Here is a 12658-nt window from a genome sequence, read left to right as displayed (position 1 = left end):
CTGACATGATTTTGCTGATGGGGATTGTGAACAGCTTCGCTGCTCTCTCTGGTTGGATTCGCTCCTTCCTCCCGGCTTTCCTTCCTCCTCCCCGCTGCGCTCCGCATGGATGGGCACGCAGACGGGACGCAGGGTGACATCTCGATTTGGTCTTCACAGGCCCCGCTTCCAGCAGGGCTTCTGTAAATGCAGCCCTGGACAGCCCCTGAAATCCCACCCCAGCACACATCCCGCCTGGCTCCGGCTGGGCACAGCCTCTGTGCCCATCACTGGAGGTCACCGACACTGCCCAAAGGAGGTCAGCCTCATTAGCCCCATTTCACAGATGGGGAAACTGAGACCGGGAGCAATGTGGTGACTCTTCGGGGCACGCAGGTCCGGCCCTGGCGAACTCGCCCCTCCCAAAAGGCAGTCGCCTCTTCGCCCTGCATGGCCCTGGTTGCTGCTGTTGGGACAGTCGTGGCCAAATGGCACCAGCGCGAGAGCAAAAATACTCCCCGCGTGCCCCGGCGCAACCCAAAAGTATGAGGTTACATAAACGGCACCACGCCTGTCGTGAGCAATGCTGGACCCACGCACCCACTCCCGTACCCTCTCCTTAACCCTTCGTGCCCGGCGCCCAGCCTCCAACGCCAGCCGGCATTAGCCCAGCGGGTGCCGGGTGCTGCAGGTCTGTCTGGGACTTGGCCCCGTGGTTTTGGGGCCATAAGGGTGGAGGTGGAGAGGTTACACCAGAGCAGGACCCCTTTTTATCTTGGCCAGGGCCTTACCCTGTGGACTTGGCCAGGTTTAAACCAGAATCCTGGTCCCAGCAAAGACAGAAACGAGGTGGAGCCAGTTTGCTGGTGGTGACAGTTGAGCCCCTGGAGTAACATTTGCTCCTGAGCAAGGAGGGCCTCCCCTCCCCTTGCCCAGGGCTGTTTTGGATGCAGCAGCACTGCAGGTCACTAAATTTCCCCTAAAACTGTCTCCTGCTGCAGGTGCTGTGGTGTGGAGCCCAGTGCCGCTCTGCTTGCAGCCGGCCGGTGCAGAGGCACTGGCCCTGGCATCGACCGGTGCTGGTCCCAGCGATGGGGGTGCAGCAGGGTTGGAGGGGCCAGAGCTGCCGTCAGGTGCCTGGGTGCTCCCAGACCCGGGCTCAGTGCCAGGGAGCTGCACTCGCCTGGGTGATGCCAGAGGACGCGTCCAGCGGGGCTGGATCCAGCCCGTCACAGGTAGCACCAGCAGACCTAGGCACCGGTGGCGTGGGCAGGAGACGGTCACAAGGAATGGATAAGAAGCAAAAACTCTGCCACCCCGCCACCATCCAGCCCTTCTCCTTCCCCTCCTCCCTGGCCCAGCCTCACCACTGACTCTTTGTGGTTGGGGCCAGGACAGACACTGGGGCGCTGCCAGACCATGGCCATGTCAAACAACCACCAGCACGGCTCCGCTGCAGCATTGGCCCCACCAGCCCCTGGCTGGCCTGGAGGCGAGCAGGAATTTGGGATGACGCCACTGCACCTTAATCACTGTTTGCTCTAGCTTGCACCCCACCCAGCTGGAGGGGAACCTCTCCGCCTGCCCAGCCAACGTTATCCCGTCCTGTACCCACAGCTTTTCACCCAGCCTCGGTGCCCACCGAGCCCCCCCGTTGGGGGTGCTGGGCTGCCCCGTGTTCACCAAGCCCCGGCACAGCCGGCTGGGCCAGCCAGCTCTTTCGGTGGCTCTGCCACGGGCTCCCCACCGTGGGCACTGCCCGGTCGTTTCGCCTCACCGTGACTCAGTTTCCCGTCGGGAACGCTGACCTGCCAGCAGGGAGCGGGTCATGGGGTGAACCCGCTGATGGGGGCTGCAGCGTTAGTGCCCCCCAACCTTGTCCTCAGGTGCCGGCGTGGGGGTGTGCCCCAGGGCTGGGCAGGGGTCCTGTGCCCCAGTGCCAGGCTGAGGGTGGCAGCAGGGTGGCTGCAGGGGAGCCGCAGTGCTTGCAGCCCCCAGCCTTAACATGGCCCCCGGCTGTGGGGGTGACACCACAGAGAGCCCCCTGCTCAGGGACAAAGCCCACTGCCTTGTCCTCTCCGTGGCATCGCGGTCACCCTTCCTCCCAACCCCTCTGCCAAAGCGCTTTAGCGGCGCAGGACAAGGGTCCCCCCGGCTGCGCCAGACTGTGCCAGTGCCCTCGGACCATGGGGGCGAGACATGGCTGCGCTGCCCACGCCGGCCCCCAGCAGCCGTCTGGCTCTGGCATGGCGCTGGGCACGTGGCCCTGCCGAAGCAGCGTGAGTCACTGCCCCACGGCGCTCGTTATGCAAAGGCTGGCACAGCCGCGGCGTGGGGCCGTGGCATGGGGTGGGTGTCGCTTAGGCACACCAGCGTTGGTGGTGGGTGCAAAGCAGAGCATGGAGAAAGGGGAAAGTGAGGCAGCAGCGGAGCGTGCCTGTGCATCCCGCAGCCCATGCAAGGCTGTCCCTGTCCCCACCCAGGGCTGGGGGCTGCGTGGGGGCTGGGGGGCAGCACAGGCAGGTGTAACTGGAGCCCCTGGGCTGGCCTGACCCGCTCACGTAATGCCCTCCCGGCACTTATGCAATAGCTGCTGCCGCGCGGCTATAAGGGACATCCAGTGCTGCAGCAATTACCTGGCCCTTAATCAGTGGCGATGCAGGATAATGAGGCTAATTGGAGCCGTGGCCAGCAGAGCTGCCAGTGGGCCAGAGAAGGGGCATTTGGTCTCACCCTGCACCCCGAGGGGCCCCAAGCAATTAGTGGCTGCTGAGCCTTTGTTAGGGGCTGCGGGGGGGACAGGGCACAGCTGGGATGGACCTTGCTGTGCCCCGGGCAGGGGCTGTTGGTGCCCCTGGGGTGGGATGGTGCATCGCATCACCACTTGGCTGGAGCATGGCATTCCCCTTCCCATCCCCATCCCTGTCCCCATCCTTGTCCCCATCCCTGTCCCCATCCCCACGCGCCCGTGGCGAAGCGATGCTCAAAGTAGGTCAGTGGGCCGAGGCACCAGGCGTGCAGGATGCTGCAGCATCTGCCTGGGGGGTTCGCTATGGGGGGGCATGGCCCCTGCCCTGGCCATCCCAGCCTCTGCTGAGCCCAGCACCCCGCTTGCCCCACCAGGCTCCAGGGTCCTGCCGAGGGGGCAAAGGCGGCGTCTCCCACGGCCGGGCTGCAGAGCCCTGGTGCACCTCGTTGCACAAATGATGGCCAAATAATGGTGCCTGAAGGAGGGTCCTGGCCCATCCGTGCCACCCCCTCCCTCTCTGCTGCCCCGGGGGGTTCAGCCCAGAGGCAGGGGGGTACAGAAGGGCTCCCTGGGCAGCTCCCCCCAGCACTTGCCCCGGCTGGGGCAGCAGAGCCTCCACTTGGCACTGGCCCGGGCGCTGCATGGTGCTGCCGAATCTCCAGCGTAATAATTAGGAGATAAACAGGAAAGAGGAAAGGGGCAGATTTCATATTCCGCCCCAGTCCCCCCGAGACAGATAAAAGCAGTGTGGGGGGACGTGAGGGGGCTTTTTTCCCACTTGTTTCTGCTGAATCAAACGTTTTTCCTCCTGCTTAGAAGATTTCCCTGCTCTCTGTGCCTCCCCCCCTCTCGCCTTAATGAGGTTTTGCTGTAAAAGTCTCCGAGCCTCCACCGTGGCCTTGAGTTAATCTCCAGGCACCTTCAAAGCCGGGTTGCTCCTGCCCGCCCCCCCCCCCCTTCCCCCCCCCCCCCCCCCCCGGCGCTTCACCTCCATCTTTTTTAACTTCCCAGCCTCAAAACTGCCGAATTTCATGCGATGCTGCCTCTCCCGTGCCCGCCGGCAAGCAAGGGGGGACCCGAGGCAGATGGGGGCACACAGGAGGGACACGGTTCCCAGGGCTGGGGCAGGGATGTGGGATGGGGGCTCCCTGGGGGTGTCTCTCCAGGCAGAAAAGCAGCCCACCTTTGGGGGAAGTTTCCAAACTAGGGTGAAAAGGGGGTATCTGAGGATTATTTCTGAGCCGGGAGCAGAGCAGCCACACAGGTGCGGAGCATCCCCCCACTGGGGCTCACCTGGGGATGGCAGTGGGACCACAGGGCTGGGGCTTGGGGCAGGAGAATGGTGCTGGCCAAGGGTCTTGTCCTGGCTCTGCCACGGGAACCAGCTGCTTCCCTGGGAAGGGGTTTGGAGCTGCCGCAGCCACGTTTGCAGCCTCGCACCGCCCCGGCTGGCTCCAGACCCTCAATGGCATCCCTGCTGTTGGGCAGGATGGGTGCAGTGTGGTCCTCAAAGCACTATTCCATCCCTGGGGGGCTTCTGGGCATCCCCACCTGCCCCATTGCTTGGGTGGGTGCTCAGCCCTGATCGCGGCGGGTCCAAAACCCCAGGGAGAGGAGACGCAGGAGCCAAGAGCACCCAAGGCACTCGAGCATGGGGTGCTGCACCCACCCACCCGCACTCAGGGCACCGGCCACCGCTTGGCTTCCTCCTGCTGCCGGCTGGTGCCCCCAGCTGCCCGCTGTGCCCGTACCTGGGCGTCCCGCTCCAGAGCCGATCTGGAGGCTTTAGCGCAAGTTAATCCCAGCAATCCCTTAATTCCAGGGACCGAAATAGGAAAGATCAGTAGGTCAGTGGGAAAAGCTCTTGGCCAAAGTTAACATGTTAATGCGGAGAGAGGGCGAGTAAAAGAGCAGGGGAGAAGAAAGCACCCAGGGATCTGCTCCGGCTCCTCCCTCTGCCCAGACTCAGGTCATCCTGCATCCCACCAGGGAGCCGTTTTGGGGATGCCAAGCACCAACCAACAGGTCAGGGGGTCTTGGCAGCTCCAGGTCTGCCACGGTTTGTGTAGGGAAGGGAGGTTTTTCCCCACTCACCCAAACAAACACAACCTCAGCACCCACGTCCCTGAGATGATTTCTCTGCGGTTTAAATCCTGGCCTCCAGAGGCGAAAGGTTGCGTATTAGCACGCTGCACCGCTGAGCGTCTCTAATTAAGGCTTGGCAGGCTCCTGCCTCAGCCCTGTAAGCACCTTTTTGGCTGCTGCTCTGGAAAAAGCCATGCCGGAGGACTTAGCTTTTAATACAGCCAAAGCCCAGGTGAGCCACCCACCGCTGCCTGCCCAGCACCAAACGGGCCGCTCCCAGACCCAGCTGTGGGTCCCAGTCTGGCTGCACCCCAGGGGGCTTCACCGGGTGGCCTCAGGCAACCCCCCCCCCCCCCCCCCAGCCCTGCGGTGCCAGTGCTGGTGTATCCCAACAGGGACCATCCCTTTCCCCACATCCCGGTCTGCCTTCCCCCAGGCTGGGTGCTTTGGGGCAATAATATCGCTATGGGAGCAGTTTCCTTAAATCCATCTCTGTTACCGCAAGCAGCTTAGCACCAGAAACTCTCTTCCTCTCTGTTCTTTTAATACGATTCCGGCTTAGCAAAGCCCCGGGCTTAGCTGCTGCCCCTGCAGTGCAAGTGAGGAGAAGAGAATTAAATAATATGAAAGCAGAAAACAAAGGGCTCTGCTTGATTTAAGCAGCTGGAGGGGGAGTCACGGTGGCCCAGCCGTGCCCAAGGGGAGCCGCTGGGGTTACCTGCGGAGGGGGATGCTCGGGCGGATGATACAGGGTGCAGCCCCTGTGGGATGCCTCTTTTTTGTGGGTCAGTGGGTCAGGGATGCTCTGATGCTTTCTGTCATTGCTCCTGCTGCTGGGAACATGAGGGAGCCCGTCTCACGGACATGCTTAACCTAAAAGTGCCCTGAACACCTCACTGTGCTTTTTGGTGGCAAATATTCCCATTTCCCAGAGTTTTCCCATCTCAGGCTGTCAGAACCAGCGAGCAGCTTCAAGGAACTCAGTGCACTTTGCAGAGGCAGCATCACACCAAGGAATGGATTTTCCCCACCTTTCCCAACACACCCACCACACTGGTTCCCGGGATGGGGCTTCCTGGCTGCCGGGCAGACCCCGTTCCCCATGCCATGCCGTGCCGTGCCAATGGACTGGGGGTTATTGCTCATCCTTTGGGTCCCGGCTGGCCGGGCTGGCTCCCATCACCAGCACCATGGCTCACCTTGGACTCCGCTCCCAGCACGGCCCAGCAGCCAGCTGGGTTGCTGAGGAGACGGACTGGTTTATTTACCATCAGGACTGCGATAAGGAGTGTGAAAGGGGAGGAGAAGCACATGGTGTCCAATGTGCCTGACCCACTTTTCCACCGCCCGGGCATCACTCGCCCTCAGCTATTGGATTGCAGTGGCGGACGCACGGGGAGGGCAGCTGCGAACACCCTGCTGCTTGCTGGAGCTGCTGTGCTGCCAGGGTTTGGGGTGTCCTTGCTTCCAAACCCCATTTTGTCTGGGCTGGTTGGGAGTAGAGGAAAAGCATCCCTGGGCACTGTGAGTGCATCACAGCTGGATGTCAAGGCACCACAATGGGAACAAAAACTCGCGTGAAAGCTTGCTGCAGCAGACTCCTCGTGCCCGTCCTTGGCCGCGGTCCCTGCCACGGCGTGTCCCCCGCCGGCGCTGGCACAGTGGCCCAGATCTGCCATTCCGCATGGCTTCCCCGGCTCTCCCCAGGGCCGGGCGCCGGCAGGCAGGGCGCTCGCTCAGCGCCTCGAACGGGCCGCCCGCTAATCTGACATGACTCTTCCATTAGAGGGGAGATGCCAGCAAAGAGCTTTTCAGTGTTGGAATTAACTCCTTCTCCCACCCTGGAGCTCCCTGACCTGGACCATTGGCTCTGTCTCCATCACCCGCATGGCCTGGGGTCTGTGGGGTAGGGGGGTTCCCCCCCCCGTCATCACCCACAGCCGGGTGATGGGCTCCCTGTGGGACCTGGCTAAGTTCTTGCATGTGCATCTCCCACCCTTCTCCTCTGAGGATGTGTCATGAGAGCAGAGACCCAGCACCGCAGCGCTGGAGGGTGCCAGAGTGGAGCCCCACAGGCCCCCCAGCAGCAGAAGGGGCCCCAGCCTGGCTGTCCCTGGCCCCAGCTGCAGTGCCAGCCGCTTCCCCTATTGATCTCCTCTCCCGCTGTTAATTATCAGCTCCACTTTAGCCGTGGCTCCCAGCAAAGGGCCTCCCTTGATTTTGGTCATACTCCCCACCGGGCATGGGGGCTGCTGGGGAAGCAGATGGGACCCCAAGGAGCCCAAGGAGCCGGGGGTGGGCAGGGGGTCAGGGTAAGCACCCCAGCTGGAGGGTGCTCCCCAGGCACGGGGACCTGGGACACAGTGGGGACCGATGGCAGGGGGATGAGCCCCAACCAGGAGCCAGCACATGGCCCCCCAAGGGCACAAATGTCCCAGCTCGGAGGTGTCAGCATCTCACATCCAATGTGACACTGTGGTGGGGGGAGAGTAGCAGCAGCTCTTGGGTGGCAGCTGGCTCCGGCAGCAGGGAAGTGTGGAGTCAAAACACAGTGCGGGGTCCGTTCTCCAGGACCACCCCCTGCCCCAAGGGCACCCACCTTCCCATGCCAGGGCAGAGCTGCCCCTCGTGTCCCTGATCCCCTGGCACCATTCAGAGAAGGTGACAGTGGTCCTTGGTCCCCTGCTCCAGGGACAGGCCCCAGCATCCTTCCAGAGAGGGGAGACAAAGCTGATCCTGCCTGGTGCTGGCCCCTGTGGTGCTGAACCCCAGGGCAGCATCCATGCTCAGCCTCATCCTGCCTCTGCCCTCCTGTCAGCGTACTTGGGGCTGGGGTCTGTCCCTTGATGGAGGTCAGGATCCCACCCGTATCCCATTCTCTTGCCCATGGCCATGGACGATGGCCATGACTCCCTACAAAATGCCTGGAGGGATGGCTCATCCCCAGGGTATAGCGGGGAAACTGAGGCACAGAAACAAGGCAGGGACGCACCAAAGGAGAGCTGATGTGGGTCCCAGCCACTCCAGTGGCTCTCACCTCCCATGCCACCATGTGTCCCTGGGAGAGGGGCTTCCAGCGTGGGGGATGGTCCTGCAATGGCCAAGGAGGAGAGGACTGGGGACGACTGCTGTCCCAGTCCCTCATAGTGAACCCAGGATAGCCCAGTCCAGGGCTGGGGGGGGGGGGGGGGGGGGGGGGGGCACTCCAGGTTACCCACACAGTGCTTTGGGACCTGGGATGAGGGTCACCCACTGAAGGCAGTTTGGGAGGTCACGCAGGGACCCCCTGCCCTGCACCCAGGGTCTCCCATTCCCCCCAGGAGCAGGGAGATCCAGAAGGACATGTCCACTCCTCCCACCCCAGGCAGGGGCTGAAACCCCCCAGATCATTTTTGTGGGACTCTGGCTGCAAATCAGGGTGTCATCACCTTTTTTCCACACTGGACAGCTCAGACTTCATGGCAGGGTGGAGATGTGGCAGCAGTGGAGGAGACCCTCCCCAAAACCCCGGCACGGAGCCACCCATGAAATATTCAGGCTGTTTGGTGTGATTCCTGCCTTGCTGTCGAAAGCACCATGAATATTGCAGGTGGGCATTAAAGTTTCACAGCTGCCGTGCTTCAGCGCAGCCCCACAGACACTGTTACCATGGGTAGCCCCTCTGCTGGGACATGTCACACCTTCACCAGGCTCCAGTGACCCGTTTCCCTCTGGTTTACCCCCAAACCAGGTAGTGGTGATGGGCTGTATCCCTGAAGTGCTTCGAGAGTGACAGACTCAAAGGGACAGACTCAAAGGTCCCCACCGTGTCACTGGGACGAAGTGACACAGCTCAAGGCAGAGCCACAGGAGGGTGCAAGGTCCTGCAGGACTGGGGATGAGCAGAGGTGGTGGCCACCCCACCCCAAAGCTCAGCCACGCTCCATCCTGGGGTGGTCTCCCTCCTCCGCAGCCCCGAGTGATGCCCACCCCAGGCGCAGGAAGGCATTTGCAACTCCCTGAGCATCTCAGAGAGTTTCATCCTCCATCTCATGAGCTTTCCAGGTCAGTCCCCAACAAAAGGGACCATTCCCTTCTCCTCCACCCACTCTCATAACTTGGCTCTTCCCATGTTTATATAACAGCGATGTCTCCCGCAGACCAGGGAGTGAATTGGCCGGGGAGAAATAATGAGGATAATTCAAGTCATTTGGGAAGATGAGGTTTGCGAGGTGCCCAGCGTCTTCCACCTTTTACATGTTGTCTCTAATCATCTGCAATCTCGGATGGCCATTGATGGAGCTCGTTGCTGTGGCGACGGATGAATAGCCCTGGGATTGTACCATGCCAAAAAAGTGCTGTCCTTCCATCAAAACAACAACAACAAAAATATCATTTTGTTCACGAAATTAAGCAGTTTGCAACCAAATAGCAGCGTCTGAAAGGGCTCCCGCATCCGTTCTTTCCTCCCGGCTCCCGCAGCCGTGTTGGGTTTGTCAGGAACATGCCCAGCACCCCTGAGAGTCCTTTGTGTGTGCCGGACAAGGAGAAGGTGGTAATTGCAAGGGGGTTTCTAACACACTGAGCCTATTAAAAGGATTTTATATTTACACACACACACACACACACCTTTCTTCTTCCCCAGATGTGTGTCATGTAGGCAGGGAGTGCAGGGCGCTGTGGCCAGGGGCTGGCGCAGCACTAGGTTAATGTGTTACCTGTGCAGGATTGGACCCAAGCAGGGGTCGGGGACTGGGGGAGAGGGAGGTGGCAATGGCCGGCAGCCAGGCAGGTTGTCGGGGCTCCGGTCCCGCTGCTTCCCTAGGGAAGGGGCGATGCTCAGCGGTGAGAGCCAGCCCGGGGCTCCTGAGCCACGGGAGGACGGCGGGCTGGATAAGGAACACAGGGGTCCTGCCATTGTCTGCCTCTGTGGTTTTCTGTTGGATCTCCATCCCAGGGGATATGACCGGAGCCCAGCCACTCACCTCCCTGCCCCATGGCTCTGGGAGCATCTCCTGGGGAACACTGCTGGACAGTGGGCAGGCAGCCTCCAGGGACAGGGCTGCTGGGCTGGGAGGGGGCCAGTTTGGGGTCTTGCTCAACCAGGGATCCATCCTGGCTTTGGGTTTGTCTCTGGGAATGGAGGCGTCTGATCCTCCTGATGCTGGAAACCACAAGCAAAGCTCTGGCCACATCTCCAGGCCCACGCTGCAGGTATTGCCATGAATAATCCACGTCACCCCACAGGGCCATGGCACACGTTTTGAGCTGGGGGTCTGGTCTGTGCTGGCATCTTTGATGCTCCCAAACAGTGCCCGCCAGTGATGGGGTGTAAATGGTGTAATTCAGAGCTTGCAAGAGCATAAGAAACCAAGTACCCGTAGGGCAAGCATCCAGCTGGCAGCTTGGGAGAGCCCTGGGGTGTGGTGGGGTTGGAGCCAGCCCCTGCGTGTTGGGGCAGTGAGGAGAGAAAACATTTTACAGAGGACCATGAGGATGAGAAACAGGCCAAGTTCCCTCGTCTTCAGCTTCTCTTCGGGCGAGAGCCCTGGGCAGTGCTTTGCCAGCGTCCCCAGAGCCCTCCACCTTCGCTGGGCTCAGTGAGAGCCAGATGGAGGCACATCTTGGCTGCACAGAGAAACGGGGCAGTGAAGCAGGCTGGGGAGATTAACTCTGCGGGGAAAACAAGCTCAAGCAGATGCTGCTGAGCCGAGGACGTTTGTGCGGCTGCGCGTGTGTGTTTGCATGCACACGCATGTGCTACGGGCGTACACAGGCACGCGTGTGCAGATGTTAAGTACCTGCGTGCATGCAGATGTGTGTGTTCAACCAAGCTGATGAACCAGTGTCTCTCCTCGGAGGGGCAGGCAGAGTATTGGAAATGTGTCCTCATCCTTTAATTGCACTGCTTTGATAACAGTAATAATTGGCTAGAAATCGATATGGTTTTTTGCTCCTGTTTCTCCCATCCTGCCTCACCCAGCCCTCCCCACCCCGGAGGCCTCGCTGCCTTTAGTGGGGTGACATTTAAATGCTCTGCCATGGCCATTAGATAACACAGGCAGAGAAGATGCTCAGGAGAGGGCCGCTGCAGCCAGGCAGCGGGCAGAGGTGGAGGCAGCTGCTCTCTCTGCTGCCACAGCTCAAGGTCAGATGGAGACGATGCTCTAGCTGCGTGGAGTGACAGCGGTGGGTGACCACAGTGGCTCTGGGGACAAGGGGAGAGTGGAGCAAGGAAGGGACAAACGCAGGCTGCCTCAGCCAGGAGCTCCCTCCGGCTTTGGCTCTGAAAATTGTGCCAGAGCATCCCAGGAAAATGGGTATTAATAGCCCTGCTGCCCAGCCTGCCCTGCTCCCCATGCTGCGCCCCCTGCCCCATGCCCCTGTCTCCCAGCACCCTGTCCCCCACTCCTGCCCCACCACGCCGTTCGCAGGTGGGATGTCAGAGCCTGAAGTCAGGCAGCTCCTGGTCTCCTTGCAGCCTCCCTGGCAGAGCATCCCTGTGCTTCACCTGCCCAGAGGGGTCTGCGGGGGGCTCTGCCCCCTGAAAAGCCACCCCCTCACCCCCCCCGAGCTCTGTAAAGCCAAAGGACCTGGGGAGCAGGATGGCAGCGCTGGAGGGTGCATGGAGACCCCCTCCCCCGGGGGCCAGGGGCACTCCGGGCTGGTGCTGGTGGCTTCAGAGCCCCTGGCTGGCATTACCCGAGGGACCATCGCTAGCCAGGTGGGGCTCCAGTGCCAGAGAGGGACCCCCTCTAGCAGGGCTGGCGGTGGGCGGGGAGTGCCCGGGAGGGTGAAGGGTGCGTGGGTGCCACCTCTCCCTGGGTGCGGTGCCACCTTTCCGCGGGACCCTGGTGCCACCTGGTGGCCAAGCGGCCGTGGCCAGGGCCCGGGGCGTGTGGTTCTCACCGCTGCTGGCCCACGGCAACCGTGCGGCTGCCGGGGCCTGGGGGGCTCGGGGGGCTGGGGGTGCTCGGGGGGGCCGGGAAGCTCGGCGGCCGGGGGTGCTCAGGGGCCGGGGATGCTCGGGGGGCGGGGGGGTGCTCGGGGGGCCGGGGATGCTCAGAGGCTGGGGATGCTCAGGACCCAGGGATGCTCGTGGGGCTGGGGATGCTCAGGGGCTGGGGATGCTCGGGGGGTTGAGGATGCTCAGGAGCCAGGGATGCTCAGGGGCCACCCACCCAGCCACTCAGCTGAGTTCATTTCCCACACCAGCCAGTGCAAATAAACTGCACCAAAAGCTCCTTTTGCACGGCCAGAACTGGCCCCCAGGGCCCTCTGAGAGCAGAGCCCTGGCTGCACGTTGGCCACAAACCAAAGGCAAGCAGAAGCCCCTGCCCGGGGATCTGGGCCAATGCACAAAGTTTTTCGTAGCCCCCACAGCCAGCAAGACAATGGGAAACACCCGAGCAGAGCTTGGTGGTGGCTTCTCAGGGTTTTTTCCCCAAGCCCCAGCACAGCTGGGCAACAGGCACCATCTCCTGCAGCGATCCCGGGCACCCAACAAGCACGGTTTGCGGGAGCAGTGGGAAGGCCAGGACCCCGGGCACGGGGGCTTGGAGGCGAATCAGCCCCATGACAAGCTGGGTCACCAACCAAAGCTCTGATAAAAAAAACCCAACAAATATCACCCAGGGCTTAGGGAAGAGCAGCAAGAACAGTTTGTAGCCGGGAATCCCTTCTAGCTGGAGACTCAGAGCATCCCACCCTCCTTTTCCATGTGGGATGGCAGCAGTGCCCCATCCCTGTGGGGTCAGCAGTGATGCCCGTGGGTCTTGGGGCTGCAGGGAAGCTGCCTGGGGTGAGGCAGAGGGTGAGTATGTGCTCACATCGATGAATTCCATACTGCAGAAATACACGAGGGGC

Source organism: Falco cherrug, chromosome 4 (assembly GCF_023634085.1).
Source record: "Falco cherrug isolate bFalChe1 chromosome 4, bFalChe1.pri, whole genome shotgun sequence".
In the NCBI taxonomy this organism is placed as follows: domain Eukaryota; kingdom Metazoa; phylum Chordata; class Aves; order Falconiformes; family Falconidae; genus Falco; species Falco cherrug.
The sequence above is the reverse complement of the archived record's forward strand: the minus strand, read 5'-3'. Positions refer to the sequence as shown.